Source organism: Dipteris shenzhenensis, chromosome 8 (genome assembly GCF_047967505.1).
Source record: "Dipteris shenzhenensis isolate YYH24624 ecotype China chromosome 8, Dip_SZ_1.0, whole genome shotgun sequence".
NCBI classification, from domain to species: Eukaryota; Viridiplantae; Streptophyta; class Polypodiopsida; order Gleicheniales; family Dipteridaceae; genus Dipteris; species Dipteris shenzhenensis.
The window spans coordinates 22254546-22268379 of record NC_141603.1 but is presented as its reverse complement, the minus strand read 5'-3'; positions in this window follow the sequence as shown (position 1 = coordinate 22268379).

Below are 13834 nucleotides of genomic sequence, written 5' to 3'. Positions count from 1 at the left end.
TACAGGTGTACCGACATTGCATAGTGATTCCATGAGTGCTATTCAGCTAGCACGGAATCCGGTCTTTCATGCAAAGACCAAACACATTGAGGTCAGGTACCATTTCATCAGGGAGGTACTTGCGCATAGAGCTTGTCAAGGTTCATACAGATGATAACCCTGCAGATATGCTGACGAAGAGTCTACCTAGTCAGCGATTTGAGTATTGTCGTGTATTGATGGGCATTGGATAGTATGCTCACTAGTTGTTCTCCCTTAAAGGCACATTGTCCTTTAAGTGGGAGGTTGTGGGGGTTAAAGGTCACTGTGCCTTTACCCCGGTTATGTACAATACTCAAACACATATATAAATGAATGAAAAAGAAGATTAGGGTGGTTCTGCACCCACCAAAACTTGTGTGGCTCTCTGTCTCTCTCTCTCCTTCTTTCATTCTTGCTTCCGTTGAGAGCACTCTCAATTACAACACAACATCGCTTGTAGCCCACAAGGTTCTAGCTTTCAAGTACAAAAGGAGACGAGATGGATATGAGCATATGCACTCTTCCATCACTTAACATATTCTCCCATCCATCCCCTCACATACAACATTATATCCGATATAATTAGAGCTTCATCCACCGCTTCTATCACCTATCATATTCTTCTATCACTCTATATTGCATTTAACATAGGTGCAATATCGTCTATCTCTTCAACTTCACTGTTGTCTCATCTTCCTCTTTGCTGAATGCACCCTCAGCAACTAATTCTATAGTCAATCATTGTCCAGCAATTCTCATTACAGTGGCTTCGCTTGCTGCCCTAGTTGCAACATTGAATCCTTTCAACAATCGTAGATTTCCAAATCAAAATACCAAATTTGTAGCTATTGATGGCTTTAAGCGATTGCGTCTCTTAGAATGAATAAAATCATATGCACTCCAATTTTGCTCACATGCAACTCCAATGTCTCTCCACCATATTCCTTCCACCAAATAGGTGCAATAGTCATCTTAATAGCATCAAGATTCCAAGGATCTCCAAAAGAGCCTTTGTGATTCATATACCTCACTCGTTGCTGGTAGGCCAGTTTTCCTTGATCTCTTGGAAGTAAGTTTATACAAACCTCTCGAAAGTTACTTATGACTTCAGGATTCTGTGATTGAGCATGCATTTGATATTATGGATGTACTGCAAATGCAACTCCATGCAAAGGGGTGTGCATTTGCTTCCATCTCTTATAGGCCAAATATACCACTTGTTGCTTCTCCCTGGGTGCAAAGTGCACAAATTCTTTAGCTTGTCATATTACTTCTGACATCTTCCAATACACTTTACCCATAACAAAGGCATCAGTGTCGACCATCCTCAATACTATTACAAATGGATCTACACCTTCTCTTATTCTTTCAACATTTTTCAAGAATAGAGATGATTGTACAAGATGCACACATTTAGAGCCTAGGATTGCATACTGCGTCTTTTTCTCAAGCCAATTTGCCAGTCTCAACTCAAGCTTGACACACTTCCAACAATCTAGCAAGAACTAGAAAAGAAGTGGCAAATCTAGTTTGACAAAATTGCGTGAGTTGCTTCACAGAGTGCTCTTTGAATACTGCATGCAAGTATTGATGACTCTTTATAAAACTCACTATGGCATTAGCATCTTGCAATACTGGTTGCACAAATGGCAATTGTCCAATATCCTTCAACAATATGTTGAGAGTATGAGCACCACATGGCACCCATGTCAGAGTGGGATACTTTGCCATGACCATCTCACCCTCAATCTTGTAATCCGATGCATTATCTGTTACTAATGCAATAACATTCTCACTACCACCAACTTTACGAATTGCTCTTTCGTATATTTTTACAATATATGTTGAAGTTTTTTCTTTTAGAGATGCATCAATACTCTCCAAAAACATAGTTAGCAATATCATCATTTAAGGAAAGTTGAAAGAGGTTACCATTCCGAGGAGCAAATGCTATGGTATGTCCATCTTTTTCAATCCGACACTATGTGTGTGATCAAAGCCAATAAAGAGACCAAGATCAACAAGTCGTGCAATAGAAAGAAGATTTCTCTGAAGATCTAGAACATGGAGAACGCCTCGCAAGACTCTTGTTGAAGAAAAAGTGCCAAGATATAAATCACCAACACCCATGACTTGACAAGTAGTGTCATCAGCAAGATAAACCAATTTCTTGTGAGGAAGACATGATAATTATGCAACCATTGAGATTGATATGTCATATTACCAGTAGCACCAAAATCAACAATAAAAGTGAAACCATCTCGAACATGAAGTATCCTTTCTAGAGAGATATCAGAACAGATATGATTTGCCTCTTGATGCATATGGGCATCTTGTTGTTGAGCAGCATATGCTTGAGTACGTTCGCGATCATAACACCTCTTGTAACACCCAAAGGATGGATGCACTACTACACACGCATCCTATTGCGACGTTTACGTACCGACGATTAGCGCCCGCTTAGCGTTAATCGTCGGTATAAAAATCGGGTGTCGTAAATCGTCGCTATATAGCGACTTTTAAGAAGTGTCGCTATATAGCGACTATGAAAGGTCGCTATATAGCGACTTCTACTAAAGTCGCTATATAGCGACTTTTAAAGGTTGCTATATAGCGACACTGAGACTATATTATAGCGACGTTTTACAGAGAGGTTTTTTTTTTTTTTTAAGTCTTAAAATTTATTTTCTTCCAATGACAAAATTTTTTAAATTTTCATACATGTTTGAGCTCATAGAGAAATAAAAAATGAGAGCATGTACATCAAGCCTTTGAAGCTCATATATTCATGTCCAAGTTGGAGATGAGAAAAATCAAATTAAATAAGAGCATTTACATCAACTGTTTCATCTTGAGCCAAGTCTAAGGCGCCAAGTAAGTCTATCTCCAACTCTATACCGAGTTGATCTCCTATATCATCATCGTACTCTAGCATCGTACGTTCACCTAAAAGTATTTGATCATCTTCTTCAATTAAGCTTAAGTGTGGTGATCGATCTTGACGATTGTTGTCTTCCTCGTCAATATCGTGATCTCCATCCTCCTCCCGTGCGATGTCATTATGCGCATCTTCCTCTTGCCTCATATGGTGATCTACATCTTCTTCGCTAGATTCATCAATTGGATCCGGATTTGGTAGTGGCATCTCCATATCCACATCTCGATCTTCAAAAATCTGCTTACTTCGTGGCGCAACTTGGATCACGTACCACCATCTTGGATCAGAACGATCCGGATGAAAAACCACCTATATTGAAGATGAAAAATCACGTGCCAAATGTCGTCAATTATATATATATCAATGGACTTAAAAAACGAAAGCTTCGACTAATTAAATCATTAGTATGCACCTGCTCACAGTGCTCGGGAAGAACAAAAGTATCACTTTCATCGGTCCAATGTTTGGTGGAGTCTATTGCAAAGAGACCGCTACCATCTTTTCTCACAGTTGCATGGGGACCGTTGTAAGTAGTTCTAAACCATTTTACATCAAGAATGAAAATAGTAAATCGTCTGAAATCAATTTCATAGATGTCGCGTATGGTTCCACAATAATCCAACTGTGAGGAGAGAAGATTGGTATCCGAAGCACTTGCTCGGCTATCTTGTGTGAAGTTAGCCATGACTCCACAATCATACGTGACTCTCTTTGAATCGATGCGTTCTATGCGAAAATGTCGTCCATATGACCATAATGCACTGTACTTTTTGTACTGTAAAAGAGCATCATTAAAACAATGAAGATGCACCTATTTTATAGCATATATTGCCACAAATAATTACTTAATTACATCAAGAGATAAGAAACTTACATGCACCATACATCCAGATGATAACTCCCGCTCGCGCTCGTTTATTGTCTCTCCATCACGTTCGGCTTTACGTATAGCTAGTTGTAGCCAATCAAGTGACATGTGAGTAGGGAGAAGAGCCAGATCTCGTGGATATGGTTGTGATCGCCTGTACATTACTCTGAATCTCGTCCTTGCATTTATTCTTTCTGCTTTGGCCACTTCATATCTCTCAATCCACTTCTGCATCTCAGGGCTATTGAGGATACAAAACTTATTGAATTTCTCCATTTGCTCTTCGCTCATCTTTCTTTCAATCCCTTTTCCTTGGGGGACCTCGCCAATGATGCGATCATCATCCTTGTTGTGCCAAGCTTGCGGCATATCAGGATCCGTGGATGCAAGAAACTCTGTGATATATACTAATGACTCTTGCACAAGCCATCCCTCTGCCATGCTTGCTTCTGGTCTTGCTCTTTGTCTTACAAACCCCTTTAAAGTTTTCATAAACCGCTCGAGAAAAAACATCCATCGATTATGAACGGTACCTGCTATAGCCACCTCATCAACTATGTGCACAAGCAAGTGGACTTGAGTTGTCATAATGCTTGAGGGAAAGTGCTTCTCAAGCAAGCATACGGCTTCGATGGATTCCACCCTAGCCTTCTCGATGCTCGATATAGAGATCTCTTTTTGAGATATCCACCTATTTCACATGTCCATGCATATGTAAGATATTTGAGATATCCACCTATTTCACATGTCCATGAAGAAAATAGATAATGCGAATTGATAGTAAGCATACCTCACAATACCACAGATCTTGAATATAGCATTTCTAACATCTTCTTGTAAGCACCCTTTTATTGTAATTGGAAGGATGAACTATCAAAGCAACAATGAAATCATGTCAACAATATAACATAATAATAATTACGCTAATGCATCACTATTATCGGTACACTAATTCTACTTAGAATACCTGTAAGACCTTGTGCCAATCATGGGACTTGAGGCCACTAAGCTTATTGTCCTTTGAAAATGCTCCTTTCAAGCAACGCATGTACCCTGTCGGTGTTTGAAAAGAGGCAATGTCTGCCTTGATCGCTGCCTCCTCCCTCGTAGAGAGGATCCACGTTGCTTTCGGGAGGACAACTTTTCCTGAAGCATGCACTTGGGGCCACAAACGAGACATCCTATTCATAGCACGCAAGTCTTCTCGCACTCCTCTCGAGTCCTTGGAACCAACCAAGTGTGCCCAAATGGTAGCCCCCACATTCTTAAAGATATGCATGGGATCCAAGAGATGATTGATTTGTAACTGACCCCAATAAGGAAGCTCGTGAAAGATCGATAGCCTCTTCATACCAGGAGGAGGTTCCTCTCCATTCTCCCTCCAAGCTTGAATCCAATCACTTGCTTTTAAATATGATGGTGGTGGATCAAGCTGACCTCCACGTGCGAGATGGTCGAGCGGAAGGTATCGAGCATGACCTTCATAAACATTTTTCCTCATGTGTTTGGAGTAGCGTGCAAGCGATTTCAGAGCGGGTCCACAAACAGGACAAGCATGGTACCCACTTGTAGCAAGCCTTGCACGCGTGCATGAATATGTTAGTACAAGACATGCGTGCAAAAGAGAGTAAAAAAAGCATAATCCCTCATTGTACATGTAAAGACATAACCACGTACCTGCGCACTCTCCATATCCTGGGTAGTCATGCATGGTCCACATCAAGATACCCCTGACGAAAATATCATTGGTATGCCTAGGAGCTCTGGAAATATCAAAGACCTGCACTCCTCTCCATAATATCTGTAACTCCTCTATCAAAGGTGCCATGTACACGTCCATGTTTCTTGCCTTGTACTTTCCTGGCACAAGTAGTGCAAGCATGAGGTGTCCCTTTTTTATTGTTAGCCATGGTGGGATATTGTAATTCACCACGACTATGGGCCATGTCGACCAAGATGTCGAGCGTAACCCGAAAGGATTCACGCCGTCCATGGCTAGCCCAAGATGTAAGTTGCGTGGCTCTCTCGCAAAGTCCGGCCACTGATTATCTATGTGCTTCCAAGCCGCACAATCTGCGGGAATCCTCAATGTGTGATCAGTGGACCGATGAGATGCATGCCATGTCATCAACTCCTCTATGGATTTGCATCGAAACATGTGTTGTATTCTTGCAATGATGGGAAAGTGTCTTAAGACCTTTACCGGTATCCTCTCACCCTGCAAGTCATCTCTATATCGTTGTTCCCCACACTTTGGACAACTAGCCAAATCTCCATGCTCACGACGAAAGAGAATACAATCATTACGGCAAGCATGGATGGTATCATAATCCATACCCACCATTGTTAGCATCTTTTTCGCTTCATCTCTTGATGCGGGCATGGTATTTGGTGCAGGCAACATCTTTTGGAGCAACCTATGACAAAGACACTATCCAAATGATGATTCTCAAAACAAACAATATCCAAATAATGAGTCAATCAAATTAATGCAAGGGCTAACCTCATTAAGGTCGAGACACTTGTATCCGACCACCCATACTGTACTTGTAGATTCAAGATTGAGAGACAAGCACGTAGTTTAGACATCCTGGCACCCTCGTACAATTGTGTTGATTGCAACTCTCGCATTTTCACCTCAGACTCTGACATCACGTGTACGTGGGATGTAGTGCCCCTAAAAATGGAATCCATCATGTCGACCATACCCTCGTCGTCATCTGGGAGACTATAGTCTTGTTGAAAGTGAGAAGGTATATGTGTACCCTCGTCACCCTCGTCATCCTGTCATAAGCTCATTCGTGTAAATAGAAGATCTTCTAATTCCGGGTATACAATAAGATTGCGAACTTAAATAGCTTTGACTTACCGATGATCCATCAACATGTGCAACACCAACGGGGGGTACTGGTTCCGGCTCCTCCCCATACATCCGCAAGTGGCGCATGATAATACGACGTTGATGTCGTACTTCTCGCTTGCAATGAGTGCAATGACAATATAACCTCTCCGTAAGCCACTTCGTGCTCCCGGGCGTTGGCGCATCATCGGATGAGCTTCCACTCGTCCCTTCCATCTACACTTATAAAACCAAAACATAAGCATGAAGAGGAGATGTACACAATTATGAGCATAGCATGTTTAATTTGAGCTTCTCTTGAGGCTATATAAAAAGAATGACATCGCTATATAGTAAGGATTGAAACAAAAAATCCTATATAGTAAGGCTATGTAGTAAGAGGAGATATTGACAATTATAGGCATAGCATGTTTGAGTCACAAGAGGCCTCATTAAAAAACAAACAGTAAGCGTCGCTATATAGCGACGCTCTGTTCCGTCGTTATATAGCGACGTTTTTAATTGAAAGCGTCGCTATATAGCGACGTTTTCAATTAAAAACGTCGCTATATAGCGACGAATAAGCGTCGCTATATAGCGACGCTGTGGGTTAAAACCCGAAACGGCGAAACCCGCGGCGTTTTGCTCAAAGCTTTCCTAATCTCTAAACTAAGCTCTCCAAAATCTCCTCCCACCTATTTTCACTGACCTCCCATCTATTCCAAGCAACCTCCTACCCTATTTCCCACTCCTCACCCTCCTCCTACCTCTTGTGCACCCTCTCTCTCCTCTTTCCCTCTTTGGTTTCCAGAAAGAAAGTTCTTCAAAAGGTGAGTTTTTTTCAACAATGTAGGTTGTTTGTTTGTTAGCTTTGGTTTTGTGAGTGTTTCTACTTGTATTGCTAAAGTTTTAAACTAGTTTTCATGCTTGATTAGAAAGGATTCAAACAAAAAACGAAATTTCAAGAAAGAAAGAAAGAAACTCACCTCTTCTTTCTGTATTTCTCTTCCTTCTCTTCCTTCTCTTCTCCTCAATCTCCTCCTTTCCTTGTCTCCTCAATCTTCTCTTTCCTTGTCTCCTTTCAAGAAGTTGCTTTTGTGATCTCCTCTTTCCACTAACATCTTATTTGAAAAAATGGGTTGTTTTCTCTCTTTTGTAGGGCCAGTCCACTACACCAAGCGGGACATAGTCTCTCTTTTGTGGGCCCAGTCCACTACACCGAGCGGGACATACTTTTACAGGTAAGTGCTTCCTCTTCTTTCCATTTAAGCTTTTTGTTATTTGCATTTGCCTGCAGCTAGCGCCTTAAGCGCTAGCTGCAGTGATGGGCGTAGGAACCCTCTCTTCCCCCTTCTCTTTTTCTCATTTTCCCCCTTCTCTTTTTTCCCTCTTCTCTTATTCTCTCTTTCCCCCTCTCTCTTTTCCCTTCTCTCTTTCCTTTCCCCCTTATTCTCTATTTCCGCATCCCTCTTATTCTCTTATGCTCATGCTTCTCTCATTCCGCATAAGCTCCTCCTCTATTTCCGCATGAGCATAAGCATGAGCTTATGCTTATGCTTATGCATAAGCATAAGCATAAGCATAAGCTCATGCTTATGCTCATTCATGAGCATGAGCTTATGCGTAAGTTTCCGCAAGAGCTTATGCGGAAATAGAGAATGAGAGAAGCATATGCTTCTCTCATTCTCTTTTTCCGCATAAGCTCCTTCTCTCATTCCGCATAAGCTCCTTCTCTATTTCCGCATGAGCATAAGCATGAGCTTATGCTTATGCTTATGCTTATGCATGCATAAGCATAAGCATAAGCTCATGCTTATGCTCATGCGGAAATAGAGAAGGAGCTTATGCGGAATGAGAGAAGGAGCTTGTCATGAGCTTATGCGCAAGTTTCCGCAAGAGCTTATGCGCAAGTTTCCGCAAGTGCTCCTTCTCTTTTTCCGCATAAGCTCTTTCTCTCATTCCGCATAAGCTCTTTCTCTATTTCCGCATGAGCATAAGCATGAGCTTATGCTTATGCTTATGCATAAGCATAAGCATAAGCTCATGCTTATGCTCATTCATGAGCATGAGCTTATGCGTAAGTTTCCGCAAGAGCTTATCCGCAAGTTTCCGCAAGTGCTCCTTCTCTTTTTCTGCATAAGCTCCCTCTCTTTTTCCGCATGAGCATAAGCATGAGCTTATGCTTATGCTTATGCATAAGCATAAGCATAAGCTCATGCTTATGCTCATTCTTCCACATGAGCTTATGCGTAAGTTTCCGCAAGAGCTTATGCGGAAATAGAGAATGAGAGAAGCATATGCTTCTCTCATTCTCTTTTTCCGCATAAGCTCCTTCTCTCATTCCGCATAAGCTCCTTCTCTATTTCCGCATGAGCATAAGCATGAGCTCATGCTTATGCTCATGCGGAAATAGAGAAGGAGCTCATGCTTATGCTCATGCGGAAATAGAGAAGGAGCTTATGCGGAATGAGAGAAGGAGCTTGTCATGAGCTTATGCGCAAGTTTCCGCAAGAGCTTATGCGCAAGTTTCCGCAAGTGCTCCTTCTCTTTTTCCGCATAAGCTCTTTCTCTCATTCCGCATAAGCTCCTTCTCTATTTCCGCATGAGCATAAGCATGAGCTTATGCTTATGCTTATGCTTATGCTTATGCATAAGCATAAGCATAAGCTCATGCTTATGCTCATTCATGAGCATGAGCTTATGCGTAAGTTTCCGCAAGAGCTTATCCGCAAGTTTCCGCAAGTGCTCCTTCTCTTTTTCCGCATAAGCTCCCTCTCTTTTTCCGCATGAGCATAAGCAGGAGCTTATGCTTATGCTTATGCATAAGCATAAGCATAAGCTCATGCTTATGCTCATTCTTCCGCATGAGCTTATGCGTAAGTTTCCGCAAGAGCTTATGCGGAAATAGAGAATGAGAGAAGCATATGCTTCTCTCATTCTCTTTTTCCGCATAAGCTCCTTCTCTCATTCCGCATAAGCTCCTTCTCTATTTCCGCATGAGCATAAGCATGAGCTTATGCTTATGCTTATGCATAAGCATAAGCATAAGCTCATGCTTATGCTCATTCATGAGCATGAGCTTATGCGTAAGTTTCCGCAAGAGCTTATCCGCAAGTTTCCGCAAGTGCTCCTTCTCTTTTTCCGCATAAGCTCCCTCTCTTTTTCCGCATGAGCATAAGCAGGAGCTTATGCTTATGCTTATGCATAAGCTCATGCTTATGCTCATTCTTCCGCATGAGCTTATGCGTAAGTTTCCGCAAGAGCTTATGCGGAAATAGAGAATGAGAGAAGCATATGCTTCTCTCATTCTCTTTTTCCGCATAAGCTCCTTCTCTCATTCCGCATAAGCTCCTTCTCTATTTCCGCATGAGCATAAGCATGAGCTTATGCTTATGCTTATGCATAAGCATAAGCATAAGCTCATGCTTATGCTCATTCATGAGCATGAGCTTATGCGTAAGTTTCCGCAAGAGCTTATCCGCAAGTTTCCGCAAGTGCTCCTTCTCTTTTTCCGCATAAGCTCCCTCTCTTTTTCCGCATGAGCATAAGCATGAGCTTATGCTTATGCTTATGCATAAGCATAAGCATAAGCTCATGCTTATGCTCATTCTTCCGCATGAGCTTATGCGTAAGTTTCCGCAAGAGCTTATGCGGAAATAGAGAATGAGAGAAGCATATGCTTCTCTCATTCTCTTTTTCCGCATAAGCTCCTTCTCTCATTCCGCATAAGCTCCTTCTCTATTTCCGCATGAGCATAAGCATGAGCTTATGCTTATGCTTATGCATAAGCATAAGCATGAGCATAAGCTCATGCTTATGCTTATGCATAAGCATAAGCATAAGCTCATGCTTATGCTCATGCGGAAATAGAGAAGGAGCTTATGCAGAATGAGAGAAGGAGCTTGTCATGAGCTTATGCGCAAGTTTCCGCAAGAGCTTATGCGCATGAGCTTATGCATGAGCTTATGCATGAGCATGAGCTTATGCATGAGCTTATGCTTATGCTTATGCATAAGCATAAGCATAAGCTCATGCTTATGCTCATTCATGCTTATGCTTATGCTTATGCTTATGCTCATGCTTATGCTCCTTCTCTATTTCCGCATGAGCATAAGCATGAGTTTCCACAAGTTTCCGCAAGTTTCCGCATAAGCATAAGCATGAGCTTATGCGTAAGTTTCCGCAAGAACTTATCCGCAAGTTTCCGCAAGTGCTCCTTCTCTCTTTCCGCATAAGCTCCTTCTCTATTTCCGCATGAGCATAAGCATGAGCTTATGCTTATGCTTATGCTTATGCTTATGCATAAGCATAAGCATAAGCTCTTGCTTATGCTCATTCTTCCGCATGAGCTTATGCGTAAGTTTCCGCAAGAGCTTATGCGGAAATAGAGAATGAGAGAAGCATATGCTTCTCTCATTCTCTTTTTTAGCATAAGCTCCTTCTCTCATTCCGCATAAGCTCCTTCTCTCATTCCGCATGAGCATAAGCATGAGCTTATGCTTATGCTTATGCATAAGCATAAGCATAAGCTCATGCTTATGCTCATTCATGAGCATGAGCTTATCCGCAAGTTTCCGCAAGTGCTCCTTCTCTTTTTCCGCATAAGCTCCCTCTCTTTTTCCGCATGAGCATAAGCATGAGCTTATGCTTATGCTTATGCATAAGCATAAGCATAAGCTCATGCTTATGCTCATTCTTCCGCATGAGCTTATGCGTAAGTTTCCGCAAGAGCTTATGCGGAAATAGAGAATGAGAGAAGCATATGCTTCTCTCCTTCTCTCATTCCGCATAAGCTCCTTCTCTCATTCCGCATAAGCTCCTTCTCTCATTCGCATAAGCTCCTTCTCTCATTCCGCATAAGCTCCTTCTCTCATGCTTATGCTCATTCTTCCGCATGAGCTTCCGCGTAAGTTTCCGCAAGAGCTTATGCGGAAATAGAGAATGAGAGAAGCATATGCTTCTCTCATTCTCTTTTTCCGCATAAGCTCCTTCTCTCATTCCGCATAAGCTCCTTCTCTCTTTCCGCATAAGCTCCTTCTCTATTTCCGCATGAGCATAAGCATGAGCTTATGCTTATGCTTATGCATAAGCATAAGCATAAGCTCATGCTTATGCTCATTCTTCCGCATGAGCTTATGCGTAAGTTTCCGCAAGAGCTTATGCGGAAATAGAGAATGAGAGAAGCATATGCTTCTCTCATTCTCTTTTTCCGCATAAGCTCCTTCTCTCATTCCGCATAAGCTCCTTCTCTCATTCCGCATGAGCATAAGCATGAGCTTATGCTTATGCTTATGCATAAGCATAAGCATAAGCTCATGCTTATGCTCATTCATGAGCATGAGCTTATCCGCAAGTTTCCGCAAGTGCTCCTTCTCTTTTTCCGCATAAGTTCCCTCTCTTTTTCCGCATGAGCATAAGCATGAGCTTATGCTTATGCTTATGCATAAGCATAAGCATAAGCTCATGCTTATGCTCATTCTTCCGCATGAGCTTATGCGTAAGTTTCCGCAAGAGCTTATGCGGAAATAGAGAATGAGAGAAGCATATGCTTCTCTCATTCTCTTTTTCCGCATAAGCTCCTTCTCTCATTCCGCATAAGCTCCTTCTCTCATTCGCATAAGCTCCTTCTCTCATTCCGCATAAGCCCCTTCTCTATTTCCGCATGAGCATAAGCATGAGCTTATGCTTATGCTTATGCATAAGCATAAGCATGAGCTTAAGCATAAGCTCATGCTTATGCTTATGCATAAGCATAAGCATAAGCTCATGCTTATGCTCATGCGGAAATAGAGAAGGGGCTTATGCGGAATGAGAGAAGGAGCTTGTCATGAGCTTATGCGCAAGTTTCCGCAAGAGCTTATGCGCAAGTTTCCGCAAGTGCTCCTTCTCTTTTTCCGCATAAGCTCCTTCTCTTTTTGCGCATAAGCTCCTTCTCTCATTCCGCATAAGCTCCTTCGCAAGTTTCCGCATGAGCATAAGCATGAGCTTATGCATGAGCTTATGCTTATGCTTATGCATGAGCTTATGCTTATGCTTATGCATAAGCATAAGCATAAGCTCATGCTTATGCTCATTCATGCTTATGCTTATGCTTCTCTCATTCTCTTTTTTCGCATAAGCTCCTTCTCTTATTCCGCATGCAATTTTCCGCAAGTTTCCGCATGAGCTCCTTCTCTTATTCCGCATAAGCTCATGACAAGCTCCTTCTCTCATTCCGCATAAGCTCCTTCTCTATTTCCGCATGAGCATAAGCATGAGCTTATGCTTATTCATGAGCATGAGCTTATGCGGAAGTTTCCGCAGGAGCTTATGCGGAAATAGAGAATGAGAGAAGCATATGCGGATCTCATTCTCTTTTTCCGCATAAGCTCTTTCTCTCTTTCCGCATAAGCTCTTTCTCTTTCTCTTTTGCGTGAGCATATGCGGAAATAGAGAATGAGAGAAGCTTATGCTTCTCTCCTCCTCTATTTTCGCATATGCGGAAACATGAGCATAAGCTCATGCTCACCCATGAGCATAAGCATAAGCTCATGCGGAAAAAGAGAAGGAGCTTATGCGGAAATAGAGAATGAGAGATGCTTCTCTCCTTCTCTTTTTCTGCATAAGCTTCTTCTCTTTTTCCGCATGAGCATAAGCATGCGGAAACTCATCCTTCTCATGCTTATGCTCATGCATGTGCATGAGCTTATGCTTAAGTTTCCGCATAAGCTCATGCACATGCGTGAGCTTATGCGGAAATAGAGAATGAGAGAAGCATAAGCTCATTCTCTATTTTTGCATAAGCTCATTCTCTATTTCCCACTCTATTTCCCCCTTCTCTCATTCTCTATTTTCCCTCATCTCTTTCCCTTTCTCTCATTCTCTATTTCCTCGTTCTCATTCTTTTCTTTCCTTTACATCTTCTTTCCCTCTTATCTTTCCCTCTTCTTTCCCTCTTTCCTTTCCCTCTTCTTTCCTTTCCCTCTTCTTTCTTCTTGCCTATGCCTATGCCTATGAGAATGCTCATGTTTGTTTATTTGTTTTCTGTTTTCGTGTTTGTGTCTATGTTAGACATGGGATCACGTCGCTCATCCGACGAGTACGGACAGCCTCGCAGGAGGAGAGCTCACGATCTATATGCTCCAGAGGACTTTGATTCCTCTCAGGCGACTACCCCGAGGACTACCCC